General features: G+C 46.3%; 1 long non-coding RNA gene across 1 annotated transcript; it reads left to right on the forward strand.

Moving 5' to 3' along the window:
• Positions 1 to 742: 742 nt before the first annotated feature.
• Positions 743 to 14843, forward strand: LOC132656638 (uncharacterized). The gene is made up of 5 exons (XR_009594356.1): positions 743 to 815; positions 2495 to 2589; positions 11302 to 11364; positions 13144 to 13249; positions 14576 to 14843. It is a non-coding gene; the product is annotated as an uncharacterized LOC132656638 (long non-coding RNA).
• The last annotated feature ends 793 nt before the right edge of the window (positions 14844 to 15636 follow it).

Raw genomic sequence — 15636 nt, forward strand, 5'->3', positions numbered from 1 at the left:
TCAGTGGTGGAAGGGACCACACCTTGACCTGATTACTTAGGTGTGAATATCCTGGGCCTCTATTTATTTGAACTTTGATCTCACTTCAGGATTCCAAAGCAGCCTAGGGTGCATCATTGGATCTCTTTGCTCCTCTTCCCAAGTTGACTACATTGAAAGAATTTTTTTTCTTTGCTTTCCACTATTAAGTTGGCTCTTTTAGTTGGTTTATTGAGGATGGGTGGCTGAACCTGATTTGGGGCACAGGCTGTAAACTCAAGTTCAATCACAGTGGGATCCTTAGCTAGAGTCAGAACTAGAGCCTGGGACTGGTGCTACATGCTCAGTATTTAGAAAGAGGTCCCTGGAAGTTAGAATATGTGGGTCACTGTTGAAAACCAGATATGATAGGCACATACACAGGAGCCCAACCTGATCTCTTGATGCAGGTTGGGAGAGCTGAGAGGCAAATATCAAGTAAAGTCCCAAGTTGGGGGCCCAGAAGAGAGAATGCAAGGACTGCTAAATAACTCCAGTACAGCCAACTCCTCAGGCCAGAGACTCAGCTCCTGCCTCCAGTTTGCCTAGAGATCTGGGCATGAGCTTAGGTTAGGAGAGGAAAGGCTTCCAGCTGTTCTCTGTCAGCCCGAGGCAGTGGTCAGAACCTGGGATCTGTCTGGACTTTGCAACCTTGGAAGGCTTCGCTGCTTGCCGCAGACCAGCAGAGCTGCCAGGAGGCCCCAGAAATGCCTGAGAACAAAGAGGCAGTAAACACTTGCTGAAACCTTTTACCAACTGGCTGTGTCCCAAACCAAAATGAGAAATGAATTGCTGAGGTAAGCAAGATGTGTGTGTGTGTGTGTGTGTGTGTGTGTCCACCCATCTGTGTCCTAAGTTGTTGGGAAAGAGAACCCTGTTTTAAATAGGAATGTTTAGTTTGGACCATTGAAAGCTGTGGACAAAAGACTATAGCAAATTTGGTTTCTGCAGATTTTCCTACTGAAAAGCTGTTCTGATGAGGCTAGGAAATATAAAGTTTTATATGTGCTAACATTATTGGGAGAAGAAGCCAAGAGTTGGTTCAAGTTGAGAGTGTGTTTTCTGAAGAGGGAAGGTCATGGTCAGGGTTAGAGCAACACTTCTTCCTAATGACATGAGCTTTACAAAGCATCATTGACGTTACAGGGGGTTGGCAGGTGCTCTCTATAACTTTTTAAAAGTATTTTTTAATTTTAATTTTTATTAATTACACTTTATTCACTTTGTATCCCTCCATAGACCCCTTCCCTCTTACCCTCCTAATCCCACCCTTACTCCCCCTTCTCCACACATGTCCATCCCCAAGTCCACTGATAGGGGAGGTCTTCCTCTCCTTCCTTCTGATCCTAGTCTATCAGGTCTTATCAGGAGTGGCTGCATTGTCTTCCTCTGTGGCCTGGTAAGGCTGCTCCCCCTCAGGGGGAGGTGATCAAAGAGCAGGCCAATCAGTTCATGTCAGAGGCAGTCCCTCTTCCCATTACTATGGAACCCACTTGGACACTGAACTGCCATGGGCTACATCTGTGCAGGGGTTCTAGGTTATCTCCATGAAGGGTCCATGGTTGGAGTATCAGCCTCAGAAAAGACCCCTGTGCCCAGATTTTTTGGTTCTGTTGCTCTCCTTGTGGAGCGACTGTCCTCTCCAGATCTTACTATTTCCCACTTCTTTCATAAGATTCCATGCACTCTGCCCAAAGGTTGGCCATAAGTCTCAGCATCTTTCTATAACTTTTAAATAGCACTTCTTTCTTTGCCCTTATTGGGCAGAGAAAGAAACTGATGTTCAGGTTACATAGGTAATTTGTTCAAAGTCATACTGTCAGAATCTGAACTCAAGTCTCTCTGAGATCTTTCAGCAAAACCTAAGCTGTTGCTTGTTCTATGTGAAATACAAGTAAGACAGCCAGATGTGGTGGCACACACATTTATTCCCAGCATCGGAAAGGCAGAGGCTGGTGGATCTCTGTGAGTTTGAGGTCAGCCCATTCTACAAGGTGAGTCCAGGACAGCCAGGGCTACACAGAGAAACCCTGTCTCACAAAACCAAAAAGAGAAAAAAAAATACAAATGAGACATTCCAGGCCAGTTCAATGTTCAGAAAGAGGATGTGCAAATGACTGACTTCTCAATAATTAACCCTTTTCTTCAATGCTGAGCCTTGAACTTAGGGCTTTATGCAAGCTAGGCAAACACTTTACTAACGGGTTATATTTTCAATCTCTAAGTCTCCCTTAAAATTACTTATTCTTTCATGGTCTTATATAATATCCTTTCATTATGTTCCCTCCTTTATCTCTCTTATCCCCTCCCCACCACAATGAGCCACTTCTCCCCAGCAAGTCTTCCTCCTATTTTTGGCTTTGGTGTGTATATGTGTGCTTACATGAGTATGTGTCAAGGGTTATTTACTTGCGAAAGAGCAACTTACTGGAACTGCTTTACTGATGAATGTGATTTCTCCTTCTTCCCCCTGCAGACATTAAGGGCTCGCAAGTCCCAGGGGCCACCCATGAGTTCCACGTATCCTTGTGCTGAAGTCTGGTACTGGTCTGTGCGAGGAGCACAGCGTCTGTGAGTTTAATGCTCATGTCATGTCGGATAGACAGTGTTTCATAATGTTCCTTCACATTCTTGGCCTCTTCCGTTCTTTATGTTTCAGGACTTCTGTGTTCCCTGAGTGTGGAATGCAGACGTCCCATTTAGGGCTAAACTCACAGTAGTCAGTCTCAGCACTTGAGTCTGTATGGATGGATACCTGTTACCCACCGCAAACAGAAGTTTTTTTCTGACCAAAGCTGAGAGCAACCTGAACTATGGGTATAAGTATAAATATTTACTTGGCAATTTGACCCAGGGCCTATGACCTCCCCAGTCACTAGGTTTTAATAACAATATCAATATCAGCATGAATTTCCTCCTGTGGAGCAGGCCTCAATTCCTCAATCAGAAAGCAGTTGGTAACCTCCACGCCAGTCATACCACTGTTGCACTAGTGGGAACATTTTGCTTTGCCTTTTATTTTAAATTTTTTACTCTGGAGACAGGGTTTTACTATATTGCTCAGACTGGCCTTGAATTCATTTGAAAGCCAAGGCAGGCCTTGAACATGCAATCTTTCTGTCTCAGCCTCCCCAAAGCTTATCATAAAGGTCCACACCATTTAACCTAGAAAGTATTGGTTTAACTGAATTTCAGCTGGGTGTGGCACTCAAGAAGAAGATCCAGGTGACAAGGGCTGGATTTTATTTCTAGATCCTTAATGCTTTTACTTTTCTAATTGCTCACTTTGGCAAGATAAATGTGATACCAGAGGCCTTGATTCCTTATATATTGAGACTCAGTAAGTTCATGAATATACTTAGAAGCTCTTCACCTATGTTACTGCTTGTGGTTTTTCGGATTTTTTGGATGGAAATCAGGCCATGCATATGTGGTTTTTAATTGAGCTGGTGTTTTGGGAGGGGCCTTAGCCAGAAGGCTTTATTGTGATGCAGTGTGAGCTTTAGGGATAGCATAAGTCACAGCCTGAAGACATTGGCAGGCCAGCTTACCATCTGGGAAGTTCTTTGGCCTTTTTCCACAAAGGGCTGGCTGCTGGAGGTTCAGTGGGCTCTTTATGAGGTTGCAATGTCTGTCTTGTGGGAAAGGGCTCAGCCAGAAAAAGGGTCCAGTAGGACATGCTGTTTTGGTATTATAGGTGAGTCTGGACACCACAGTCAACTTCAAGTAAAACAACAAATAAAACCATCTTACAAACTGCTCTTTTCTTTTAAAAACTGCTATTTTATTTTAAATCATGTGTATGTGTCTTTCTATCTGTCCCTGTATGGGCGTGTGCACAAGCACAGGGATGCCCAGGGATTCAAATCTCCTGGGAGCTGGGGTTCCAGGAGGTGTGGGCCACCATGATGGTGTTGGGGACAGAACCTAGGTTCTCTGGAAGAGCAGCCAGTGCTCTCAGCTGCTGAGCCGTCTCTCCAGCCCCATAACTGATCTTCAGAAAACAGATCTAGTGAAGAAACAAACAACAGGCACCAAAAATCTCTCTATGCTTTTTCTCAGAAGGCCACTTAAGGTGTATCTGTTAGTGGCAGAGTGTCTGCCAGTTTGTCATGAGAGTATAAAAAGGCAGGGTAGTTGTGAAACTCATAATTTCTAACAGTCTCCATTCTAATGGGTGTAAGATGGAATTTCTAAGTTTTTTTGATTTGCATTTCCCTGAAGACTAAGGACAATGAGCATTTCTGTAAGTGTTTCTCCACTGTTGAGAATTCTCTGTTTAGCTCTGTATCCCATTTTTAATTGGATTATTTGGCTTGTTGGTGTTTAATTTCTTGAGTTCTTTATATATTCTGGATATTAGCTCTCTGTCAGATGTTGGGTTGGTGAAGATCTTTTCCTAGCCTGTAGGCTGTCATTTTGTTCTGATGAGAGTGTCTGTTGCTTTACAGAAGCTTTTCGGTTTCATGAGATCCCAGTTATTAATTGTTGATCTTAGAGCCTGAGTGATTTGTGTTGTTCAGGAAGTTGTCTCCTGTGCCAATTAGTTCAAGACTCGTCCTCACTTGTTCTTCTAACAAATTTAGTATGTCTGGTTTTATGTTGAGGTCAACTCTGAGTTTCCATCTTATACCCATCAGAACCGCTAAGATCAAAAATTCAAGGGACAACACATGCTGGAGAGCATGTGGAGAAAGGGGAACCCTCCTCCATTGCTGCTGGGAGTGCAAACTTGACAACCACTTTGGAAATCAATCTGGCGCTGTCTCAGAACTTTGGGAATAGCTCTACCTCAAGACCCAACTATACCACTTCTTGGGCATATACCCAAAAGATGCCCCACCATTCAATAAGGACATTTGCTCATCTATGTTCATAGCAGCTTTATTCGTAATAGCCAGAATCTGGAAACAACCTAGATGTCCCTCAACTGAAGAATGGATACAGAAATTGTGATACATTTACACAATAGGATACTACTCAGCTATTAAAAACAAGGAAATCATGAAATTTGTAAGCCATTGGATAGAACTAGAGAAGATCATCCTGAGTGAGGTAACCCTGAAGCAGAAAGATACTCAAAGTATATACACACTTATAAGTGGATATTAAATATATAATATAGAATAACCATACTAAATTCATAGACCTAAAGAAGCTAAACAACAAGAAGGATCCTAGGGAGGATACTTAATTCTCAATCAGAAGGGCAAACAGGATAGACACTGGAACTGGTAAAAGAGAGGGAACAGGACAAGAGCCTGCCATAGGTGTTCTCTGAAAGATTCTACCCAGTAGGTAATCAAAGCAGATGCTGAGACTCATAGCCAAACTTTGGGCAGAGCTCAAGGAGTCCCGTGGAAGAAGGAGGGAACAGAAGGCCCTGGAGGTCACAGGAGCTCTACAAGGAGACCAACAATGCCAAAAATTCTGGGTCCAGGGGTCCTGCAGAGACCAATGTACCAACCATGCATGGAGAGGACCTAAAATCCCTGCTCAGTTATAACCCATAAGCAGCTCAGTCTCCATGTGGGTTTCCTAGTAAGGGGATCACAGGCTGACTCAGACATGGACTCTGTTGCCTGCTCTTTGATCATCCCCCTGCCCTGTTTCCTTCCCCCACCCCATGAGGCAGCCTTGCCAGCCCATAGAGGAAGAGGATCCAGGCAGTCTTGATGAGACTTGATAGGCTAGGGTCAGATGGTACAGGAGGAGGATTCCCCCTTTCAGTGGACTAGGGGAGGAGCTACAATTGTGATATAACGTAAGTAAACTGCAAAAAAATTTTAAAAGATGACAATCCCCAGATTCTATATTCTTTTCAAGAATGGGGAAAGCTGGTACAAGAAAGAAAAATAATTTGCTTCAACTTATGCACTAAATTGTTGGAAAAGGTTCAATAGCTGTGTAGCGGCTGTTATGTCTGGGTGTTGTTCTGCACTTGGGCACGGCAAGAGCAAACCAATGGCAGATCCTTGTGTTCATGGAGCGGACATGACGGATGACTGCTAAACTACAAATGCCATGCTTAGCTTCTGTAGCTGCAGGCCTGGCAAAGCCACACCTCAAAGTGCTGGCCAAGGCTGGGCTCGTTTTAGCAAGCTTAGTTCCATGGAACTAAGAAACTGTGAGTTCCATAGAAATGCATGCTCAGTTCTCTCCTGTTCCACCCCTTTTGCGGCTGTGTAAAGGGGTGTCTGAGAACCATGAGCTCATTCTGAAGGCAATGAACCTGTCTATTCTTTCTTAGGAAGTTTTTTATACCTCCTGGAACAAAAACTGTACCTGCTCCCCTGAGGACCGGGCTCTCAGGGTACACGGCCTGCTTCAGTGCTAAGCACATCTTAGGTTGGCTGCCCTCTTGTACCCAGATTCATACAGTACAGTTTGAGCTACATTCCATGGAGGATGGGAAGCGTGCAGAGACTCTCCAAGCAGAGGCTTCTCTTTGATGTTCTCTGTGGGCACTGCTTAAAATCAAACACCATGCAAAGCTGCCTTTCTTTGTTCTTTGGCTCTTCAAAGAACCAACTTATTTAAATGCCTTCCAAACAATGAGCGGATAAGTGAAAGGATCCCGAGACCAAGACTGTGAAAACTGTGTCTGATCTTGACTATACAGAGAAGTAGCTGGATGGAGTCTCAGTCAGGGCCTCAGTCTCTGGGCCTCTCTATCCCGTTCTTTAACGTAAGAAGATAAACTGCTAGTTCCCCCTTGAACCCCAAATTGCAGATCGCCTCCTTCTTGAAAGTCACCGTGACAGCAGATAGTGATAGTCGTCTGTAGCCTACGTTACAGTTCTGTCTGGTGGTGAACTCTGTGGAAAGCTCCAAGTGGAATCGACTCCAACTTTCTATGGAGGCCTCAGGGGCTGGGTGAACTTCTATTGTGATCGTTGCGGTGTTATCCGTCATCGACCGGGCTATTGGATCAGCCAGGCCCTGCTAAAAGTGCTCACTGTGTCATGTGCTCTATCCCTTCAGCAACGCTACGATTTGGCCCTTTCTGTTTTCCGCTTTATAAACAAGAAATTTATGGTTCGGAAGGCTACTCGGCTCATGCGGGCTCACGGGCTAACAGGTGGCCGATCAGAGTCAAAACTGGGTCTGTGTGCTTTCAGGAGGCCGTGTTTCAGGGTCTGTTGCTTTCAGCGTCAAACGCTGAAAGGCGTGCCGTGTGTGTAGGAGAGCGCACACGCGTGCAGGCGTTGCTGTCTCGGGGTGAGAGCATCTCGTCTATCTGTCTGCCTTCCTTCTTCTTTATCTCTGCAGTCGGAAGGCCTGTCCATTTCTCAGGGGATACTAGAGTCTGGCAAGAATCCAGAGCTCAAACAAAGCTGCCTCGTGTCAGTCGTGCCTAAGCCCCGCCCAGCCAAGGGGCAAGAGTAATTAGACACCTTGCAGAAAGTCAGGGAAATGTACAGGCCAGGTCGGTCTTGCTGCTGACTTTGCCTCAGCTCAGAGCCTCCATAGCTGGGCCCTGATGATCCCTGTGTAAGAACCAAAGGGGATTCCCAGAGGGAAGCAAACAGATAGATGTAACTTGCAAAACTTTTGTGACCCTTAATTTCAGCTGCCAGATGTCTCTCAATTAATAATAATAATAATAAAACAATAGTAATAAAGACAATTTCATTAAGTTTTTCAATCTCAAGGTGCAACCATTTTCAACTCTGGTGACAGGGAGCGCAGGGTGAGACCCAGATGATGTCGCTTTCAAGTGAATTCACCTTGCTTTCTGTTCACATTAACAAAGCTGCCGTTGATGGACACGGAGAGCGTTATCACCCAGAGCGCACAAACCAGGATGAAAGAATTAGTCAGATGGTGGCTTTAGGGACATAGGCTGAACCGTCCGTGTGCTCCCAGGATGTACGTTCAGACCTGCAGCCTCATCAGGTGCAGGGACTATGCCTGTGAGCCTGGTGGATGGCCTTCCGGTAGCAAGGAAAACAGAACACGGCAGAATACCCCGAGCCCCTGCCTTCACGCGTGTGTCATCGCCTGGCGGCTGGAACCTCCTGGAGACTTTAAGAAAGATGGCACAAAGCCGGGCGGTGTTGTGTTGGTGCTGTCTAGGCCACCGGACCACACACACTTGTCCCCTGGCTGTCCACGTCTTTGTCATCAGACAAGCGTGACCACAGCCTACTTACTAACTGAAAAGGTCACAGACTTTTCCTGGGTGCTGTGGTCGGCTCCCGCTGCTGGGCGTGCCACATAACGATCGAGCCCTTGGGTTCTCCATACTGTCCCTCCACAGCCAGCCCCAGCAGATTCCTCTGAACCGGACATTCTGTGCTGAGGGGAACGGAGTGCTGACATTTTTGTTTCGAGAGAGGCCTGGAAGCATTTGGCTGAGGACTCAGAAACCTGTACGAAAAGCTGGCTACCATGACCCTTCTGTTTCCCATTTCAGTGGCTGAAAAAGTACTAAAACAGTCATGCGATTGGGGAAGCATTGGAGCGAGAGAGACAAAGGGAACTCTGACGTGAGGTGTGCGGAGTCTTTGTTGCCACGCAGCTGAGGAGCGCCGGGACCTGCCGTCAATGTGGCAGTGGAGGGGTGCAGCTTTGGGGGCTCCGAAAGGGCTTTCCCCTGTGTCTCCCATTCTCACAGCGAATGCAGCTCAAACCGAACAGGACACAGCTCTGGGATTCACTAGACAAAACCACCGGAAAACAGGGTCAAAAGGACGGAGGCCGAGAGGACCAATACGAGTGCTTTGGAATCCATCCTGGTGACCAATGGCAAGATTCAGGGAAGGCCCAGCCCCCCCCTCCCCCAATCCAGGGTGGCTTTGGATGAATCACACGCGGGAGAACAACGGGGCTATTTCTCTGGAGTCATTTGTCAAGTTGACATCCCTGTCCAGGATTATTTAGGGCTTTCCAAAGCCGCTTCTCTCCCTCCCCGCGGCAGGAAGCACCTGCCTGGCTGTTGAACTGTGGTTTTGCTCAATCGCACTTTGATATCCCTTAAGGCCATCAATTACCTTTCTGTCCCTGCTGGCAAGGACTTTGGCCGAGGCCGAGCAAGGGACCCTGGAAGAGGAGGATGAAGAGGAAGAGGAGAGAGAGTGCCCTTGGGGTCTAAGGCTGGACACTCTGTGTGTGTGGGTGTGACTTCCCATTGATTTCTGTGAGATTCTTCTAGGCAAGTGCTCTCTGCATCCTGGGCTCCCTGGACCTGGAAAATAAACTGGAATGAGGAGATCCTGGGAGAGGAGGTCCCCTCTTGCGGCAGCACTGTGTTCCTTGTGGGTCTGTAGAGCAGCGGTTCCCACCCTTCCTAACGCTGCGACCCTTTAACACAGTTCCTCAGGTTGCCGCGACCCTCGACCATAAAATTATCTTCACTGCTACTTCATTAACTGTAATTTTGCTACCGTTGTGAATCATAATGTAAATATCTGTGTTTTCTGATGGTCTTAGATGACCCCTGGGAAAGGGTCATTTGCCTTCTGGGGGGTCGCGACCCACAGATTGAGAAACTTTGCTCTAGAGGCAAAGCAAGCCTGTCAGATGTGTGTGACTGGAGCAAATCCCACTCTCAGTTGAATTGAGGGAGAGAGACGTTGGAAAGGAATCAGAAGAAAAAGCATAGAAATAGACTTGGAGAGTGGGCCTCTGAAAGCAGTCGGGGGCAATCAGGGTTGTTGAGTCTAAGGAAGGAAGGGCTTAAACTAAGACTCAGCTTTGATTATGGGGAGAATAATCACGCGGCTGTTCATCACCGGCCATTCCCATTGGCGGCACAGTGTGGGTTAGAGATGCCTTGGTGCTGCCTGAAAGGTTTTGCTCTCTGTGTGCTGAGTTCTTGTGCTGTTTTTATTCTCGAGGCGTAGATTCATCTCCTAGATGTTTGTATGAAGGGAAATGAAATGCTCCCAGCTGAAGGGGTACGTTGACTCTCCTCAGTTTACACTGCCCCACATCCCCGCTGAATCTTTGTGCCTGAAGCTTCTATTTGCTCACTCCTCTCTGCCTCTTTGGATCCGCTCTGTAGATTGAGTTCCCACTTATCTTCCTTAAACTCATGTTGAGTTATGAATGTGTCCTACTCGGAAAACAGTGAAGCATGTTAGCTTTTGTTTGCTATACCAAACACCAGATGTAATTATTAACTCATAGGGACAAATGATCTAAGGACCTCCTTCCAGGTCCCACCTCTTAAATGTTCCTCTTCCTCCCAGTCGTACCGTGCTGGGGACAAAGCTTTCAATGCATAGGCCTTTAGGAGACACCCAGCAGCCAAACCATGGCAATGCCTATTTATTTACTTGTCCACAAATTCTAGCATCAGGCTCATTGAGCATCTGTGATATCTCCACTACTTTGGGAAGACAATAAGGCACAAAATCAGGAGGGCCTTCAGGAGCTCATTCAGTCTTTGACTCTTTGTCTTGGAAATGTTTTAAGAACCCGGTGATGTGGTTTCTTTATGCCCCGGGATCTGAGGACATACAAAACTTTATCAACCTGTTGTACTGGCTATGCCCATAGCACTCCAGGCTTTTCTTCTCTTTGAGAGTTCCTCGGAGCCCAGACAGAGCCTGTTTCTCCTCTGAGACTAACACAAGTCCTGGCCACTCAGGGTGTATAATTCTCTAGCAGCTTGGCTCCCCCAGTGCTCCTTATGTGACACTGGAAGGGTCTCAATCTGTGGCTTTCTGAAAAGAAAGAGCACCTATGTGCCTCCTGGGTCTGCCTCTCTCCTTCCATTCCCAAGCTCTTTGTGGGCAGGCCACGAGGCACCTGTTGTCCGGTGGACCCTTCGTTCCTATCCAGGGCTCTGTTCTGAGTGGTGAGCCAACAGCTCAAGGTCAGCCAGTTCTGTCAGAACATTTAGTACCAGTAAGAAAAGGGAGAGAGCATTGCATTTCAGAACTCAAGGGAGAGAGGCTTTGAGGATTGTTTTGTAAAGGGGTCTTATTCTGCAGGGACAAAAACTGATACATGCAAAACACAGAGTAAAGGGACAAAAGATTCGGATCTGTTCTTGTCCATGCTGCTGTTTCTCCAGAGCCCAGTCTTTGGAATCAAGAACCTAACATTCCACCACACATATGAAAGAAACAGGAAGTGTAGTCACCTCCTATTGTGGTCGTAACAACAACCCCTCTCGCCTGCCAGCACACACGTTTATTGGCTCAGCCAATGCAAATTTGTAGTCTGTGGATTACAAGTCCAATGTAGGTTTCACTGGGCTAAAGTCAAAGCTGGGCTCCTTTCTGGGAATTCTAGCAGAAAAACTATTCTCTTGCCTTTTCCATCTTTTAGACACAGCCTGCATTTCCTGGCTCTTGGCCTCCTCCCTCCATCTTCAAAGCTTGCAATGTTGGGGTAAGTTCTCATGAGGTGTGTCACTCTGACTTCTGTTCTGTCCCCTCCTGATTGTATTGCCCTCTCCCAGGCGATGAAGAGTACTCTCCCAATCTGAGTCATTTTAAGAGTGGCCTTAACTTCTCTGGTATGTAATTATGTAACACTATATTCAGACATTCCAGGGATCGGGGGCTGAGAACTTTTGGGGGTGGTAGTGGGCATTATTGTTCCTACCACAGGGATGGAGAAAGACAATAGACAAAACTCTCTGTTTTTCTCTATCCCTGACTCTGTCTATCCTCTCTCTCTCTCGTTCTCTCTGTGTATTTCTGCCTGTCTTTCTCTCTCTAATTCTCCGTGACCTGGAAAATTATTCTAAAGATATTCTAGATGGTTACATTTAAGCCCATGGGAAACTGATTAAGACACGGAGGGAAGGAATGATAATGCTGACAAACACAGAGACGGAGAGTCACATATGTTGATGAGATGAGGATCAAGGGAAGACTGCTAGTTTCTAAGGACTGAGAATTTCCAGCCCTTTATAGGTATGTGTTCACTTCGTACTGGGTGACTGGCACGGAACACCTCAATGGAACCCTGGACTTGAAAGCCCACTGGCCATTAAACCAGTTAGTGGGAGTGAGGAGAAGCCAACACTGTACAGGATTGAAGGAGGGAACCTGTGGCCTCAGGCTGGGGTGACTACGGGCTCGTTACACCACATTACCTAGAGGGTCTCAACCTGTGGGTCATGACCGTTTTTGGGGGTCAAAAGACCCTTTCACAAGGATCACCCAAGACCTTTGAAAAACACATTTACAGTTCATAACAGTAGCAAAATTACAGTTGTGAAATAGCAATGAAGATAATTTTATGGTTGTGGGTCAACACAACAAGAGGAGCTGTATTAAAGGGTCACAGCATTAGGAAGGTTGAGAACCACTGACCAAGAGAATCTTAGGTGTTTTCTTGTTCTTTCTCACCCAATGAACAACCTGTTGACTTTTGAACTCCTGCAATCTCCCCACCCCCCCTTTTTTTAGAGGTAGGAAATTATCTAGATTTCCCTACTTTTCTAACTCTCCAAGTCTATGGTTTTTCTGAAAACTCCAAATATTACCTGTAGTTATTGATGACATTTGACATTGGTAAGACCACTGGGCAAACTCCTGTCTTTGATCTTTCCCAGGATGGTGGAATAGGGATTGTCACTGTTATCTTTGTGGGTGAACGTGAGATCCAGATCACATATATCTTGTGGTACCGCTCAAGGGAAAGAGGACAGGGGAGAAGATCTGAGGCGGGGGTCATCTTCTGTTGTGACTGGGTGGTCTTCACAGGTCCCCTTTTTTCTCAGATGTTTAATTAAACTTGAATAGGCCCTACTGCCCTTGTCACTGGGGTTGGGGTGGAGGAGAGTCATATCGCTTACACACTCGTCACAGTGGGCCAATCAGCATCATTCCTTAGGGACTCTTTCAGTTCTCGGGGGTGGGGGTAGAGACGGGGGGGGAGCAAGTGGAGACATGTTTCTGCTTAAGTCACAGGCTATGGGGACCTAAGCTTTGCTGGTGCACACATCCTCACCTCTCAGAGGTCTGGGAAGATGGCAGGAGGCAGGAGTGAAAAGGGGAGTGTGGGAGCATGTTTTAGCATCTCCCTGTCTGCCATCCTTTGGTCACACAAACAAATATGTTTCCATTTGAGGTTTTCATTGATTCAAGATGTGCTTTTTTTCCAGTTGTGAGTCCTGAGTAACTTTTGGTATTAATTTTCCTTTTTTCTTTTTTCAAGAATCTGAAAGACAAACTAAAGACCATAAATGATTAGCATGAGAATCCGCCCTGTCCGTGGTGGTTTTGGAGGGCAATAAGTGGAAAGCGGGTGAGAAATAGCCCAGGTGAGACATATCCCAGAGTCATCTGCAATAGGGAATCTTACAGTTCTGCTTCCTCTCTCATTTTTTGGACTCCATCTTAGTTGGAATGAATCATGGCCCCAACGCACACAGACTCAGGGTAACCTTGGGAACACCAGAGAGTGTGTGGTATAGGCAGTCTATATAGCAACCATAAATCAGAAGTGTAGAACACCTCTAATAGACAAACCTGATATGTTTCTTTAAAAGTATCTACATCTACTCATTTGTGTGTGGGGAAATAAGACCCGCATGCTTCGGCATGCTTGTGTAAGTCAGAAGACCATTTACTGCTCTCACAGTGTGGGTTCCAGGGATCGAACTCAGATCTTCAGGCTTGGCCACAAGTGCCTTTACCCACGGAGCCATCTCTCTGACCAGAGCTTAGTGTTTTTGGCAACAGAGGGGGAAAAAGAAAGGACTAGAGGAGGAGGAGGAGGAGGAGGAGGGACTTTGGAGAGGTGAGCAGACAGCTAATGAGCGGGACAGACACAACCCCATCAGTAGAATGCTGGCTAGAAATGATATGGCTTATGCATAGAGCTATGCTAGTTCCAACTCATCATCCGGAAGCAACAAGAAGAAACTTAATTGTGATGACAGATGCTAAGAGTTAGGTGTGTCTAGCTTTAGAAAAAAAAAAAAAAAAACAGCAACAATGCACGCCTATGTAGATGGGCAGACAGAAAAGTCAGTGGACAGTTACTCATATGGGCTGTTGAGGAAGGAACAGGAAGGCTGGGGCCCATGGTTTAACCAGATGTTAAATGAAAACATATGGAAAATGTTTTTTTGGATTCTCGTGTAAAGCTGGGAACAGCACACACAAAGGAGGCCACAGCGTCTCCCTCAGAGGAAGGCTGTGAAGAACAGCTTGGCTTGCTTCACGGCTGTGTTGCCAGTCTTTGTTTGCCTTTACCACGTTGTAGTCACATCTGCTTCCCACTAACATGTGGGGGAAGCGAGCTGTCCCCATTGGACCTCCAAACATAATCTGTCTGTGGGGTTTACATTTTTTTTTCTCCCGACGAGTTAGTTTTTGTGTGTTTTATGAAAAGAGGATTTAGTGTATTTCTTTATTTCTGCAAAAATCAATTGGACGAAATGTACATGGTTTCTCTCAAACTTTTAAGCTGTTCCAGATTTGGATACAGTGTTTATTTGTGCTGCTGTTGCCAGTCAGGATGGATCTGAAAGGCCAGAAGACACCTGAACTTTTGACTCTGCTTTTAGGCTCACACACAGCTGAGCGTGCATTGTTCTGTCTTAAAAATGGAAAACAAGGAACTATTCATATCTTGTTCTCAGAGTCTTTCTCCCTCTTGGAGACTGTGCCACCTCCTGAGTGCTTCCAAACACCCCAGGAAACCACCGCATCATTGTGAAAAGACTAATCGCCACACACCACTTGATTTTCCTTCCTGGACGTCACGGGCCAGAACCCTGTGGTTCCCACGTTGTTCCTGTCCTTGTTCCTGTCGTTGTTCCCCAAGAGTTTAACTTTCATCCTGGACCTGGGTGGGACAGCCTGTCTCAACTTGAGCCCTTATGTAAGTGGCTGTGGGGAGAGCTGGCAATAAACACACATTTTTCTAGTCCTTGTTTTCTCTGTAGCCTTGAATTCTATTTCCCTGGCTCCTGCAACAGGATGGCACTGTCCCTTCTTAGAAACAAGACTCGCTGCAGTTCTATATTCTAAAACCAGAATGAAATGAGCTGATTTAATCAAAGACGCCAAGTTGTAGAAAGCTGGGGTATGTAGCGTTTCAGAGAGTTGGCCCATATAACCATTCTGTGGGTAACCACAGAAAAATCGCATGGCCATTTTAGAATCATGGATAATGGACCATCCGACCATAGGAAGGGCAGGGGCTAGCCTGGAAATGGAGCAGTGATATCAAGGTTCCCAGCACCAAAGTCAGCCTCAACGTATGAACCAAGTACCCTGACATGTATGAGTGACACGTGGCCCTAGACTGGCAGAATCCTCGTTTCTTTGGGCTACTCCGTCTTGGAAACTCAAAGGAAGGATGATTTATGAAATCTGACGCAAACCATTCTGCCTTTAACTCCCATGACAGGATTTAGTGGACAGTTAACTACCGTTCCTCCCAGCGGAGCAGAGCTCTTGCGGATGGACGTCTCACGGGGAGGTTCAGATGGATGGAGAGTTTCCTGGCTCAGCACCAGGTGAGGGAACTCCTGGGAACTAGAGCCGTTGCTCCCTAGCCATCACCCATGATGAATGCTGGCCTCTGCTTCCCTCTAACCCTGCAACAGTCTCCCTCACGAGGGGCCAACTGAAGGCCCTTCTGCCGTTCGGTCCCTTGCAGTAGCTACAGTTATAGAACAATTCCCTGCTCTGAAGG

The sequence above is a fragment of the Meriones unguiculatus genome, chromosome 9 (genome assembly GCF_030254825.1).
Source record: "Meriones unguiculatus strain TT.TT164.6M chromosome 9, Bangor_MerUng_6.1, whole genome shotgun sequence".
In the NCBI taxonomy this organism is placed as follows: Eukaryota; Metazoa; Chordata; class Mammalia; order Rodentia; family Muridae; genus Meriones; species Meriones unguiculatus.